At 38.0% G+C, this 14,972-nt stretch overlaps 1 protein-coding gene and 1 long non-coding RNA gene across 3 annotated transcripts in view; both read left to right on the plus strand.

Moving 5' to 3' along the window:
* Positions 1-14,972, plus strand: part of GPR158 (G protein-coupled receptor 158) — a 183,280-nt gene that overhangs the window by 29,535 nt on the left and 138,773 nt on the right. The window lies entirely within an intron of this gene.
* Positions 872-12,190, plus strand: LOC114004095. Its single transcript, XR_003546460.2, has 3 exons — positions 872-928; positions 2,083-2,156; positions 12,140-12,190. It is a non-coding gene; the product is annotated as an uncharacterized LOC114004095 (long non-coding RNA).

A 14,972-nucleotide genomic window follows, 5' to 3' on the forward strand; every position in this document is an offset into this window, starting at 1 on the left:
AATTTTTTATCAGGCAGTATTTTTATTGGTAAATCCCTTGGTTTAGTGTTCATTTTAGATTAGCTAGAATGAAAGTAATGCCAAAGTTTTTCTGTAATAACACGTTTTTTACCCAATAAGTATAGTTCTGACATTACAGGAGACAAGGATTCATAAGAAATTTCCAGACACAGCAGAGCAAGAAGTTGTTGCTATAGACATGCTATTGAGCACCTGTAAAGTTAGTTTGTCCACACATGGTCTCAGGGTTTTCAACTCATCATGTCTACCCACACCCAAAATTCCTACATGAGAGCCACTGTAACAGTTTGGACAGGCCAGGCAGCCCTCTTCAGCTGCTGGACCAAACCTTCTGAAGGATCTGGTGTACTGACTTTTAAGCACGATATGAAGTACCACAGAAGTCTGGCAACTGGTAATTTACATATTGGGATGATATGAGGACCAAAAAAAAAAAATCTACTTGGCTTGAAGGGTTATGTCTTGATTTACTCCTTTCTCACTGATGTCTGGCTGTAACCTTTTATGACAGCAGAATAACTTTAGTTGAGAAGCTGAAAATCCCTTCCCTGCTGCAGAATGTTCCAGCAGAACATTACTGCAGAGGAGCCACAAAGGAAGTGTGTCTTTTGGTTTTGAAGTGAACGTCATCCTTTCAAGGGTAGTTTAAAAGATTAAAAGAGAAAAAAATGGAAAACAGTGAAGGCTACCACACGTAAAGTTAACGGAAGCTTGTCTGGTCAGGTGTTCAGCTTTTTCTCATTAGAGAGTGGTGCCCTTGAATTCTGTTTAGAATTGAACTGAAAGGGGCAACATTGCCTATGCTATTTTACAGGTGTACCAACAACAGCTGGAAGTTCATTAGTATTCTATAGCATCCTGTGGCCTTTAGAAGGACATGAATTTCTGAAGACTTTCTTGGAAAAAGGTGGGAAAACCATTACGTTTTGGTTTTGCTCTGCCTGAGAAGTCAAAGTAGATCAAATAACTCCATTATGCAAACAAGTAACAGATACATTATTCATCTCTGTCGCTCCCAGTTCATGCATTTTGTATATGATCTATTTCCTTCCATTTAATGAAGAAGCTAAAAACTCCTTTGTCCTGCACTAAGTAGCTCTTTCTTTCTTTTCTTTTTTTTTTCCTTCTGTATTTTAGCAATGTTCTTGCCAGAACTGTCTCGTAAGAAGTCAAATCAGGGTCAGGATGTCCAGTTTACCCAAAGTGGAAAGGCTGAAACTAGTTTTAAAATTCAAAACTCCAGAGGTGGACATAGTATTTGAGACTTGTTTTACTGCTACAGTTGGTAATTGGTGTGTAATTGCATGCCTGGATGGAATGAGAAAAACCTGATTTTAGAACTAGTTATTCTAAGAAAGAACCTAACTAAACTATTGGGTGGCAGGGAGCATATCTTGCTGCTTGTTTCACATACCAGTCTTAGCTTGACAGGAGGAATCACAAAATACTTGAAGATTATTCAAGATTAATACTGACAGGCTATTAAAGGGCTACTTTTTCCTCTTGCTTACACAGGGTTTTAGTTGAATGTGACTCTACAGACTCCAAGGAGCTGCTTCTGAGTCAGGCTGTCAAATCATCACTGAGCCTTGCGTTTCTGAACAATTTCAACCTGAGGCATTGCTCTAGCAACTGTCACGTGTAAGGTGACAAAGTCCCAAAGCATGACTCAGAAGTTTTTAAAATTATTGCTCCTTCCCTTCCTTGCTGTTTTATATTTGTGCCTATTACCTAATTTCTGTGTTCATGATATTTTACGTATTTTCTACACTTTAACTTCTACTCATAGAAACTCAATTTAAAATCTCAAAGTTAATCTGTGCTCTGACTTCTTTATAAGAGATGAAATCGGGTTCAAGTTTGTCCAACCACCTTTAGTGTATCATATAGTTACCAAGGGTTGAATTCAGAAATAAGAATGAAATTAATTTATCTATCTGAAACTAAGTTACTTGGTCTTTAAGGAACTTGAGGAGCACCTTTCTCTGAGGTTGTGTGTGTGTGTGTGTGTGTTACTGCTAAAATTAGGGGGAAAAATTTCCTAACTTTCATCTCATCCAGGTCTACAGCAAGACCAAAGTTATGAATAGTTTGAACCAATCAGTGCTATGTCTAACACTGAGTGTTAAGTGCAGGTGAGTATCTTAAAAATTTCCAGTTCAGTATTTTAATGTTTCAGGTGTAAATGTTGTTTTGAACTTGCTTTTCTCAAGTATTTTTATGCACTTTGCCTACGACATTTGTCAGTTAATCAGTAAGTAGCAATGTCAATAAGAGTCTTCCAGGGCTTACCCTTTATGGTTGACTTTACCAAGATGGAGTATTTATATATGAACCATTACTATAATTAAATTACCTTTTTTTTTTTTTAGTTTGTTTATTTCCATCAGAAAAGAAGAAAAGTAGGTCCAAAAGCTGACTGTAAATACACAAACTGTTCCGTTCTCTTGTGACTGATAGGTGCTGAGCAGTCTAAAATTTTTTTCCTTAGAATGTAGTGAAAAATTGAGGAATTGCCTTTCTCAGGGATTTAATTACAGTTATTTGTGTTGTCTTTAGTGACCGTAGGGTAGTTAGACCTTAATGACCTTGTTTTAAAAATAACAGTGTTAGGAAGAAAGACTTGAAACCCTTGTTTCTCTATGACAGTGCAAAAGCAATAAGAGAACCAGCAATAAAGGAGCCAACAATTAGGTTGGCTGTTTAAAGTCTTTCACCCTCAAATGAAGGCTCTGACTCGAATCCTTTTGCAAATTGGTTCAAGGTCCTCGAGCAGACACCTTCTGCCCAGAGAAGTTGTGGATGCCCCATCCCTGGAAGTGTTCAAGGCCAGATTGGATGAGGCTCTTATCAGCCTGCTCTAGTGAAAGGTGTCCCTGCCCATGGCAGTGGGGTTGGAACTAGATGGTCTTTAAGGTTCCTTCCAATCCAAGCCATTCTATGATCAGGAGTACATTAGAAACAGGATAGAATGATTTAAACCTCGATGGTACTGAAATGCCACATCAATTTGCAGCACAAGCTTAAGTGCATTCTTAATATGAAGTCTGACTTGGGAGTGACTGAAGAAATGAGGTCAGTACACTGTAAAACTTGTCTTCAATCAGAAAAGGTACAAGACCACTCTGTTTGGATTTGTGGGCTACCCATCTTTGTAGTGAATTTTTTATATACCTCCAGGAGGAGATTTGTAGTACTGAAAAGGGTTGTTTGATAGGCAAAGATATTTTCAAACTTAAATAAGGATAAAAATGAGAAAAGTTGGTCCATAAGACAACTTTCATCTGCCTAGCCTAGGTAGCAGCAGTAGCAAAGAAAGATAGGTAACACAGAGTTTGGGACAGTTTACGCAAATTTACACACGTCTGTGTGCTGCCTGGTTAGGTACAGGTAGCTCAGTTGTTTCCTGTTCGTGCTGAAGACATGATTTCCCAAGTGTTGCATAAATACATACAGGACACCATAGCTCATAAGTAATGTCAAAGAAGTATGAACCAATAAAAAGAGAGTAATCAAAAGGATGTGTCAGCATTTGTCTCAGTAATTGAACACCTAAGTAATTGGATTGTGTCTGACAGACATAAGCAACCCATTTTTATTTGAAGACTGATAAAGGCATACAGAGAATGCTAGGAGTGCTTATATATCATATAGTGAGCTTGGTGAGATTCCTCAGGCAAGGAAAACCATGTTTGGAGTTTGTTTCATGGTGGGAAGGGACAATTAACAGAGGTTTGGGAGAATCAGAGATGGGTTGAGCCCTGTGGATCTCATTTGTTATCTACTGAGAATCTCTTCAGTCTCAGTTCTGTTGCAAAAATGGTATTTTCCCTACTGAGTAAAAGTCATGTTTTTTTGACTTACCAGCATTGTCACAGCAGTAGAACTGATTATTAGTTTTAATAGACCAGAAAGCAATACTGGAATTTTCTTACTGTTGTGGATTACTGTCTTTACCAGTGCTTGGTAGAAGTAGGGAAATCTTTTTATGTACACAGAAAAATGAAATGATATGTAAATTGTATCCCAGCTCTGTTATCAGAGGCATGATGAATATAAATTTAATGAAATACAGGACCATTCCCACTGCACCCTCTGAGAAAGATGCTTATTACTCTACTTTAGTTACACCTCAATTCACAGGCAGCTCGGCTGGTTTAGTGAGGTGATGTTAGAAAAAAGTGCTACTTGATGTAAGAGTTGCAGAATGTAGAAGTCCTGATTTCTTTGTCACACAATATAGAGTATATTTTAAAACACCTTTTTTATTTAATCAGAAATTATTGAAAGCTATTTTCAAGCATTTTTTCTTCTTTTGTCCTTCCATCTTCAGTCTCCATCTTGGCAGCCTTCACATATCTTAAAGTATAGAAACATTTCAGTCTGAACAGTCCTTTTTGCAAGGTCTGGTATTCACTGATTCCAAGGGATCTCTTGCTGAAAAGGGAAAGAGGAATATTTACTGGATGATTAACAGAGATAAGGGCCATCACCCTCTGCATCCTCAGCTTGTTTTGATTAAGATCAGTTGGCTTGCATCGGATAAAGATGCATTTTTTATTAAGGATTCATAAGAGCCAGAGAAATACGTAGCTTTATATGTGTCTTTTTGGCATCTAAAATAAATAATTTCTGTTTTTGTTTTTTTTTTAATTAATAGTGATGCTGTTTTATTTCTTAGGAGGAATGATTCTTGTCATCCTGATCAAAATGAACATTACCTATTATGAACATTAAAAGCAGACTCACATTTTTAACTCAAAAACTTAAGGGATTCTGTCATCCATTTTTACACAAGGACCAGCCATATTCCATCAATCTGCTATTACTTTTATTTCAAACTGTTTTTCTCTTGCTTTCAGAAAGTTTCCATAGTTGTGTTCCCTGTATTATCATTCTAATAGACTGCAGCTGATCTTTCACAGTCTCCTACCTTTGGAGAACACCAAGATTGTAAATATTTCAAGGTGAGGCAAACAAAAATCAGAAGTACCAGCTGAATTACTGAGAGAATTAAAAGTCTTGGATTAGTTGCAGGCATAGGGACTGAACAAGAAGCATTCTCGTTTTATGTTATTACCAAAAGAGTGTACCTCAGACTTTCTTTGTTACACCTTTTGTGAAACAGTTCTGTGCAGTAGTTTCCTGAGAAAAGAAGTCAAAACCCTAAAATCCCTTGTGCAGCTTAGGTTACCTAGAATTACTTCTGAATTTCTGCATATACTTGGTAGACCACAAGACAATGACTTGGGGAGTTTTTACAATGCAAATGGTAAATGATCTGTTTGGTTGTGTGATGGGTTTTTGTGTGAAAATAAGTTTCTTATTCTGTATTTAAGTGCATCTAGCTTCAGTTTGTTTTTAATTGTAATGTCATACACAGATTCAGAGATAACATGTAGCTATCAGCCTCATCACATCATGTTATCTAAAGGCCTCCTTTATTATTGGTTAACAACTTCTGCTATAGGTATTTGGCTAGTTATCAAATGAAGTTTGCCTTCTTTGTGAAAATATGTTTCAATCTAAACTATTCAGCCTTTTTTATGATGAAGTCTTCCTGTAAAGCCCATTTTCTGGTGTTCATCTCATTTTTATGGATCTTTTTATGGATTTACTCTACTGTACCACTGATCCTTCACAAAATGTATACACCCGGAATGGGCATACATCCCAGAATGTGCTTCACCATTGCTCAATTCAGAGATGATATAATCTCCCTACTTCACTATTAGATATTTTTCCTTGTATTATATTCAAAGATTGTTATCTTTTAGTCTTTCAGGGGACTGGAATGTTTACCTGATAAATTTTCATCGCTAATTTCTAACCATTCAGGAGCCCTTCAGAGTTTCCTTTGCTGATTTGAAGTTCAGTGGTTACCAGACTCCATATGGAACTTCAATCATGTTCATCTTTTTGTAACCTCTTTCCCTGACACTGTCCTTCATCTGCTTTAGCTCCTTGCTCCTTTATGTGTAAAATTCAGGTTGCATGCTCTGTGAATCTCCTTAACTGGCTATGGAATTCATATTTTTCCTATGTTATCTTAGTAGCACTTGTTCTTGATTAAGCCTTCCTTTTAAACAGTGATTTTCCAAGTTTGACTTTCCATTACCTAGAACAAAAGGAGGAGTTTCCCCTGTGTTTAAAAAGGGAGAAAGTTTGGACCAACTACTATCAAATGCCCCATGGCCTTGACCAGTCTCTAAATAGAGGACTGTGGCTACATTTATATCTCAAATATGAACAAGCTGCAACCATGTGAGGCCTACTGCTTTTATGGCCTAACTTAAAAGGAAGATACATTTATAACACATACAAGCCTTACTAATTATTAATAATATACTGGGCTAACAAACATAAATGCGTACTCTTAAAGCATTACTAAGCATTATATAGCATCTTGGTTAATAAGCAGATATATGACTATATACAATACTAGGCTAAATATAATATTAGGTTGAAAAGTTCAGCTATAGGTCAACTCCGACTCAGGGGTGCCCTCAGCATTACAATTATTCAGAATTGAAGAATTTTGCATCATCGTTTTGGGTAAATTTTTCTTCTGCTTGTAAAAATGGGAAATTTTGGCAGATGTTTCCACAGCAGAAGGGCAGTGTAGCCTATTGTACCTCTTTCTGCAGTAGCTTGGCAGCACCAACAACTGGGGTACAGATAAGCTTCAGGTTTGTAGTAGTTACATAACATGTCTAGACACCCCTGTTTGGCTGAGACAGTTCTGAAAACAGAATGTCCTGGCATCCTAATGGAAATGGTCAGGATGTTTTTGTGATATTTCTCAAGACATGAAATTGTCTTTCTGCAAACCAGCCCCTTCCCATCCCACCCCCTGCCCCCCAGCTGCAGCTGTAGGAATTAAGTGGTTTCTAGGGCTCAGATGTGAAGTGTAATGACTGAGTTGGGTTATGGAACCTGACACAGAGCAGGTCCCTGTCCCATGCACTAAGTGGCAATAGGGAACACAGGGAAAAAAAATTACAAAAATCCCAAACTGGGGAAAAAAAAAAAGCACGTGTATTTAGTAACAGAAGAAATGATTTTGTAGTCTATTGCAAATTCCTGAGGTTATTAATTGATGGCCTGGGTTCCTTCTAAATATTTGCTGTTGCTCTTTTATAAATCTTTCTTGATAAAACTGATTATTGTGTATTCCATGGCCTTTTAAAATTGACAGCACTTAATTTTTGAAGACCTACAAATTAATAAGGCCCAGCCAGATGAATGACCCATTAAAGAGATGCAGTGTCCTGTTCCTGTCTGCTCTGTAGTCTCTATCACCACCCTTTTCTTCTGTTACAGACACCCGTAGGCACTGCTGTGCAGTGCCCACGTTTTTCTTCAGTCAGTATTTTGGAGTGTAGAGATCACAGTAAGTGGTTAAAACTCCTGTCCACTTGAACTGTGTAAGATCAGCAGTGGGAACGATTTGCAGGACTACATCTTTCCTAGTGACTTTTCTAGATGTCTTGACCCACATTCCAGATAGAGTGGCTGGATCTCTGTTACCCTGAAGATGCTGACCTGCTTCTGCTCTGGGCTACTGTTGGCATCTGAATAAAAAATAAAATGCTTCTCTCTCTTCTCTGTGACAGGTAAATATTACCAAAAGGATAACTTGGTGGGTCAAAATAGATCCTGTATTAAACATAAAGTGAAGACTTTATGAAAAATGGTAAATTTTTTTCAGTCGGTAGAGTTAGGACAGTTCTTCATGCTGATGTAACTGTTGGCCTGAGAGATGCAGATCTGCCTCTAGCACAGAAAGGGTAGATCGATGATCTTCAGAAGTATTCTTAGCTTTTTTAACCAAGTTCTGAGAGTTTACTCTGTTTATATATAGTGTAATATATTTTGCTTGTAATTAATGACCATTCCTTATGTAGAACCAGCATCAGCATTTACTGGAAGCTGGGTGTTTTCTATGACTGTATTTTTCAGTTATATCTGGAAACTTGCTCACTGATATTTTTAGCCTTTTCTTGTCTATGCACATTTCTAATTTTTGCTCTGTTTTCTTGCTTGTGTCTGAACAGTTTTGTAATTTCCTGCTGGCTAATGGCTTCTAGTGGGAATGGCTGCTGCTGTGGTAATGGGTTTTGATAGGCACGTTTCAAAACTTCAGGAAAGCAAATATGATCTACTTTGGCTGTCACTAGCATAACAGAAGAAAAATCATTCTGTAGAACAAATGAAAGGCTTTTAATCTTGTGAAGTTTTGTTTCTGCTCTTCTGGAGAAGTCTTCCTAGAACTGATACTCTGCTCTGCTGGAAACATCAAAACTACTAACTTTATTTATTAAGATTCATGTCTGTGCTTTCTCTGTGAAAGCCAATGCAAACAAAATCCTACAAGACTGATCAGACTTCAGTACTGACTGAACTGGGATAAAATGTCTCGGTTCCTTGTCCCTGCTTGGAATAGCAAATTTTGTGGGGAAAAAGTAGTTTTCTTCTGCCTCTAGCTGTGTTATAGGAAATTGTGATTTGTTCCTTCCTGTTTACTCGCTTGGTGCCTGTCACTTTATAAAGTTCAATCATGCCTCTAGCAAAGCATGTCTTTGCCAAGCTAGAGAGTCCCACTCTGTTCGGTTTCTCATGCTCATATACATTTTATCATTAGTTTTTTTTTCTTGTCGAGCTTTGTTTTGGCTAAAGGGAGCTATCAGCTGAGAGTTTCAGGAGAAGCACAAGTCAGAAGCTCTCTCAGCTTTCTCTCTGGGGAGTGGTGCCTAGAAATGACAAGGCCACAGGGGTGACTTGGATGCTCAGTTATGCCTTGCCTAAGAAGACACCAGGAGAGTCTGCTGACCACTTGGCTTCTGTGAGGTGTTGGCTACATGTTTATGGAGGCCAGGAACTGTAGGGGTTTGGCTGCAGTTGGCAGCAGCTTCCTTGGTGACTGTGGTGTTCAAGGTGTACATCAATACACTGTATTCTAGTGTAAGAATATAGACAACATAGAGAAGCAATGCCTGTCCCTATGGCAGCTGAAAAGTCTAATCCAAGCTGCTTAGTGTTTCTAATTTTATGGCAGGTGTTGGCATCCTCACCCAAGTAGCAAACCATGGACATGCATGAGAACTAAGATTAGGTCTGTAACCTGCCCCTCTTGCCCTCCTCAAAGGCATTGCCTGGAGTGATAGGTACCATCAGGTGGTGTGGTGGTGGCTGCCTGGTGTTGATGTCCACTTTGACCATTACACCCTAACCCACTGGGCAGTACACAGCATATACTGAGTATAGAGAATGGAATCATAGAATTATTGAATGGTTTGACTTGTCAACTCCCTTTCACTTGTTTGCCTTTAAACTGATGTTTAAAAGGCAAATATAAAGACTAGTACTTCAGCCCTGTTTTTAAATACATTTTTCAGATAATTGTCCTTCTAGTTTAAAAAAAAGTCAATGAAAATACTATTCAGAATACATGTCTGATGTGGTAACACCAGCAGAACCCACTGGATAATGTTTGAAAAGCAGAATGTGTACAATTTGTCATCAAGAATTATTCCCAAATTCAATCAACTATTAAAAAAGTAAACAGTTAGCAATTGAAAATAAATCAAATGGAAAAAAAATCAGAATGAAAAATCTGAAGATGTCCTAATTATGAATGTCTGGTTATTTTTATTTCCTATTTAAGAGTTAAATTGAATTTTGTGTTGATAAAAGACATAGTGTGACATGTTCAATAAATGAATAGCAAAGTGAGATGGTACATAAAAAGGAAGGATCTTGGATTCCTTGGTGAACATTTGTCTCCTTGTTTGTACTAGTGAAAACAGCCTGATTTTTCATTAAATGGACAGAGTGTTGAAAATCATCTTGGGAATGTGGCTGATTTTGACTGAGGGCTGTCTTTAAAAACTAGATGTGAAAAGACATGGCTCTGTGTTTGTATATAACATAACTGTTTGTACATAACATAACTGTTGAAGATTTGCATTTTATTTTGGAGAAACAGTTGTTCAAAGAAGGGTTAACGGAAAAGGACGTTTATTCCTTTCCCCAAATAATGAAACAGACAAATGCAAAACCATTAATATTTAGAACATGATATGTAGCATAATTAAAGTGGAGCTTTCTGTTTAAAATATCTCTTAAATTCAGAGTCCTGTACAGTATGGACCAGGAGTAAGTAGGGGATTTTGTGTATAGTGTGTAAGAAGTGCAGGGCTGCACTTGTTGTTGGCATGGGGGAGGAATGCAGGTGGTGGCTGACATCTGGCTTCAAGCCCAAAATGTGGTGTTATTGGTGCCTTTAGACAGACTCTGCCCTTTCTAGGCACTCTGGTTCAGGTCAGCTCTGCTCACTGTGTATTCATAGCAGTGGTTACTTTTAAAGAGAGTCTACTGTCTGTCTCCCAGGATTCTATGACATTATCGGAAGCCTGTGGTGACAAAATCTCTGCAATTTTGCGTCGTCTTGTAGACTGGTTATTTTCTCAATGCTTTCAGCTCACTTCCTTGGGACTAGCTCTATATTAGTTAAATTTCCTAAGTCTATGCTTATTGACGCTAGCATGTTTATTTAATGGCCTGCTATGTTGTTGTGAGAAATGCAGTTGGAAGGAGTTTTCTGTGAAAATATGTTGTGCATTTCTGTTTCAGTTGGGAGTATTCTTTTAGTATTTACATAAAAATCTTGTTAAATGGCTGGATATAAATACACACTGGAGCATGCGCATAACTCCTTTGAATGTGAGTAATTTTATTGATTAGTCTGTGAAGTGTATCCAGTGTTGCCTCCCATCACTCCCAACAGGCTGACAGACCCAGAAACAATTCAGGTTCCTCTCTCACTGTGATACTTGTGGCAAGGACTTGACTTTCTTGCAAGGGTCTGGGGAGGCAGAGCCCTGCAGTCTCTGCTACAGACTACAATTACAACCACCAGCTTTAATTGTTTGCTGTAGCCTTTGGGATATAGCTCTGTCCTGGAGAAGAGGAGATTTTTCAGGTTGTTAGAAGAATACAATCCTACATCACCCTTCTCTTCCAGCACTGTTTTGTTATTGTATACAAGGAGGTCAATATCCATCTTAATTTTTTTAGTCTTTCCCCCACAAGTGGTGAATAAGTACCAGAGATACTTTCTCTTTCTGTAATAGTGACATTCTGGGAAGGAAGACAACAAATGCATCAAGCAGGTGACAGAAAGAAGAGAGAATTCCTTTGTGCAGTGAATAATTCAGCACTGAAATTCCTTGATAGGGAGGACTGTAGAAGCTAACAGTTCACATATGTTCAAAAAACGTCTGGACAGATGACAGAAGGCAAAATCAAATGGGCATTATGAAATTCAGTGGTAAAGCCTCTTCCCCTTAAGCTGGAAGTTGGGAGAGTGTTGTAGAGAATTATCACTGTATATTATTCCAGTCCTTATGGGCTATATTTGCTGTTAGCCACAGTACCAGATTGGATGCTAGGCATCTTTGCACCTTTGGTCTGATTTAATGTGGCTGACCTATGTTCTTGGCAACTTTCTTCAAAGGGTGCTCATAATAGGAAAACCAGATGAGGTCTCTGGCTGTATGGAGAAGCATACAGCAGGGGAAGTTGCTGGCACTGTGTAGCTTTCTAGCTTTATGGAGAATGGAAAAGGTTAAAAACAATAGTGAATTTCTCCTTTATGCTTAACTTTCTGAAGTCTCCCCTTGTTCTCTATAATCATACCTTACTGAGTTTTAAAGCTATGCAATTATTTTTTAAAGATTCTCTTACAAGCAAAATTTTGGACAGGACACATGCAACTATACAGTGATCCATTGAGGCTGAAAAATTATAAAAATTTCTGTTAAAATTCAAAAACTACACTACAAATCCCAGAAGAATACATGGGTAGGCTCCTGTTGCTGAGTGTGGTTACGTTTTTTTTCTGCTAAGTCTACTCTATATGTTATTATCTTTTGATTGTGGATGGCTAATAGCTTCACAGACAATTTGTGTTGTCCCTCAAGCCATGAGTGGTTCCTAATGCACGCCTGGCCCACTGGGTTGCTTGTGCTGCAGGTGATACAGGCTCTTTCATACAACCCTGGGTTTTTAGGGTGAAAAATTGAGAAGATGACAGCTTCTTGTTTTCTCCTTGCAGTTTTTTTTGAGCTGACTGTCCTGAGCTAGTAACTCCTGCCAACAAGGGCCTTGCTGACTTGTCTGCAACACTGACTGTGTGCGGGTACTCTCTTTCTGGAGCTGAGTGTTAACTCTGCACAATACAGCTTTCCATGGTGAGGTGTGAGCTTGCTCTGGCCTTCTAGCCTCTACAATTTCAGGACCACTAAGCCATGAACATGATTCAACAGCAGAATTGTCTCTTACACCCGCAGCACCTCCAACAGCCTGCATAGGTTCAGTTTAGCCACCCAGCAGCTTGGTTTATAGCTCCCCTTTTACCCAGTACCCTTCTCTGTATGTCACATCACGCACTTGCTACTTTTCACACTCGACATGCATATCTGTGCCCAGTGCAGAAATATGCCAGATTTGCCCCTTTTATTCCTTCATGTTTTGTGTATGCCTGAAGTACACAAGGCTGTAGCTGTTTCAAATGATTATGGTAGGCGAGTAATATGTACCCTGATTCCAGATCTAGTTATTTTCAGTTAAATCAACAAGTATAGCAATTTAATTGAAAAAATTCTATTCTTAGTTAGCTTTGTCAGATCTCTCTGCTTACCCACACCTGAATGTACTACTGAGATCGTCATTATTAGTTTAAATCACCTGCAGGTTTGTGCAATTAGCATAGTCCCTTCTTAGTGTAAAGCAGTTTGCCTGTTGGCAGATGAACTATATATTATTCTAATGCATGCAATATCGACCTGGCTGAGCTGTCATAATAACACAGCCTAAAATCCCACTGCCTGATATCCATATTCTCAGCTGGCAACATCCCTTACTCAGTTTAAGTGGTTTCTTTTGATGAAAATGGTCAAGAGATCATAAGATGGTCCTTGCGGTAATGTCAAAGTGGTGACAAATCCTTTCTCTGCTGAGGAGAGATAGATATTCTGGGTTCTCCTGTGGTGTTGGGTTTGCTCTGTGTTTGTAAGGACACTTGAACGTAGTTTCTCAGATTGGACAGTAGCACTACAAAATTCAGAATATCATTCTATACCAATAGTGGTACAAAATAAGACTGTTAAAGTCAAAGTGTCAAATAAATAAAAAAAAAAATCTTTTTTTTCTTTTTTTAATTTTGGTGTAGGTATTGAAACAACATAGACTTCAAATTTTATGTGTAGTGGGATAACTGGAAGATTGCTACAACTTCTGTATTTTCTATGAAATTTTTAAAGAGATTCTAATCTTTTTTTGTCAATTTTGAGAATCCCTTAGAGTGGGACAGAAAGTAGGACAATTTTATTTAACTCCACTGACTTAAACTTCCTCTAGATCAGACTCAAATAAAGCCTCATATTCGTCCGCTTTTGCTGCTGCTGGAGTGTGATACTCACAGAAGGGCTGAGTGTGGTCCCTGTTTACTTCCCTTGGTCAAATTTAGCCTTAATGATATTTATTTCATTACACTGGTTACTGCAGCATAAAAAGCAATGAGACAAGGAATATATTGCAGTTGGTTGCAAAGTGCTTTATGGTGCTGCTACTGAAAGATTATAGGGTATACTTGGAAATTCTTATGTAACCTTGTATTATTTGTGCCTTTGCTTGAAGTATTTACTTACTGTGAATTGTGAGATGTGACTCTTTGCTATCTGCTTCTAATCTTGCCTCCTCTCAGTTCAGATATAACTTAAGGATCAAATATATAACACTTTAGAAAAAGTTAAAGGAGAAGGTTAATGCTTCATAGCCTTTGAAATGTTTTTAAGCTATTCTTGGCTAGTACAAGGATCTGATTTCTATTTCTGGCTGCTCTTGAATTATTGGTTCCTAATATTGCATCTAAACTGAAATAAGAGGAAAGTAAAAATGTTATAAAAATGAAATTATGTTATTTTAATGTCTGCTATTATGCCACTTGCCAGGAATAGAATAAAATGCTTTCTACCATTTGGTAATTGAGAATTGCTGTGTTCCATTAGTGCAAGGAATATTCTGATGATGATGACCTGTGAGATATTAACTTCTCCAACCTCAAACGATTTTCTGTGGGGAGCTGTGGAAATTTGAGTTCACTGAGTCCTGCACTAGTGGTCTTCAAAGACATAAAAGTAATACTATAAAGATTACAAAATCACTTAATATTCATCTGTCTCAAAATAACTGCAAATTAACAGTGGTAAAAATTAATGTATTAATGTTATTGAAAGAAAATATCAGTGGTTTTTGTTTTCTTTCCCTCATATAATCTAAACCTGATTATTAATTTACTTTAGGGCTGTGGCTTGTGCATGTGTGAAGTGTTTCCTAATTTTGGACTTGGATTAAACTGAAACTTAAAACATGTTCTCATCCAAGAATACTGAGAGTTGGATTCAGCCAGGACCTGGTAACTTGATGAACTGTGCCACCTTAAAGTTAAGATGGAGACTAGTCTGTAAAGTGAAATATTCATTTGGAAAGTCTAGGCCACATCAAATCACATATCGTGGCCTCAGCTGTGGCTCACCAATTTCAAGGCCACACAGAGAAGATACGAATAACTGGTCTGATCATCTGCATAGTTCAAAGCACAAAATGTAATTTGGTAATTCCTGCTGTGGAGGAAGTTCATCTATTCTAGGATATAAGTAAAAGCTGTCAAGTCTGATAAATTGTAACCGAACTTGGGTATCTGAGAGAAACATACAATCTGAGATTAAAGACTCTAATGAGTGAGAAATTCCTTAGTTCCTTTGGTAATCACTTTGTTACTCATGGCTGTGACCAGCTCATCCTCTGCTGTTGGGCTGAACCGAGGTGCGGTTTGAGTGATGAAATGTATGTGAATACTGTCCCTTTCTCCATTTCTGCCTTTCTCC

This window comes from Pipra filicauda, unplaced genomic scaffold, assembly GCF_003945595.2.
Source record: "Pipra filicauda isolate LSUMZ 115617 unplaced genomic scaffold, ASM394559v2 scaffold187_size1440530_pilon, whole genome shotgun sequence".
NCBI lineage: Eukaryota > Metazoa > Chordata > Aves > Passeriformes > Pipridae > Pipra > Pipra filicauda.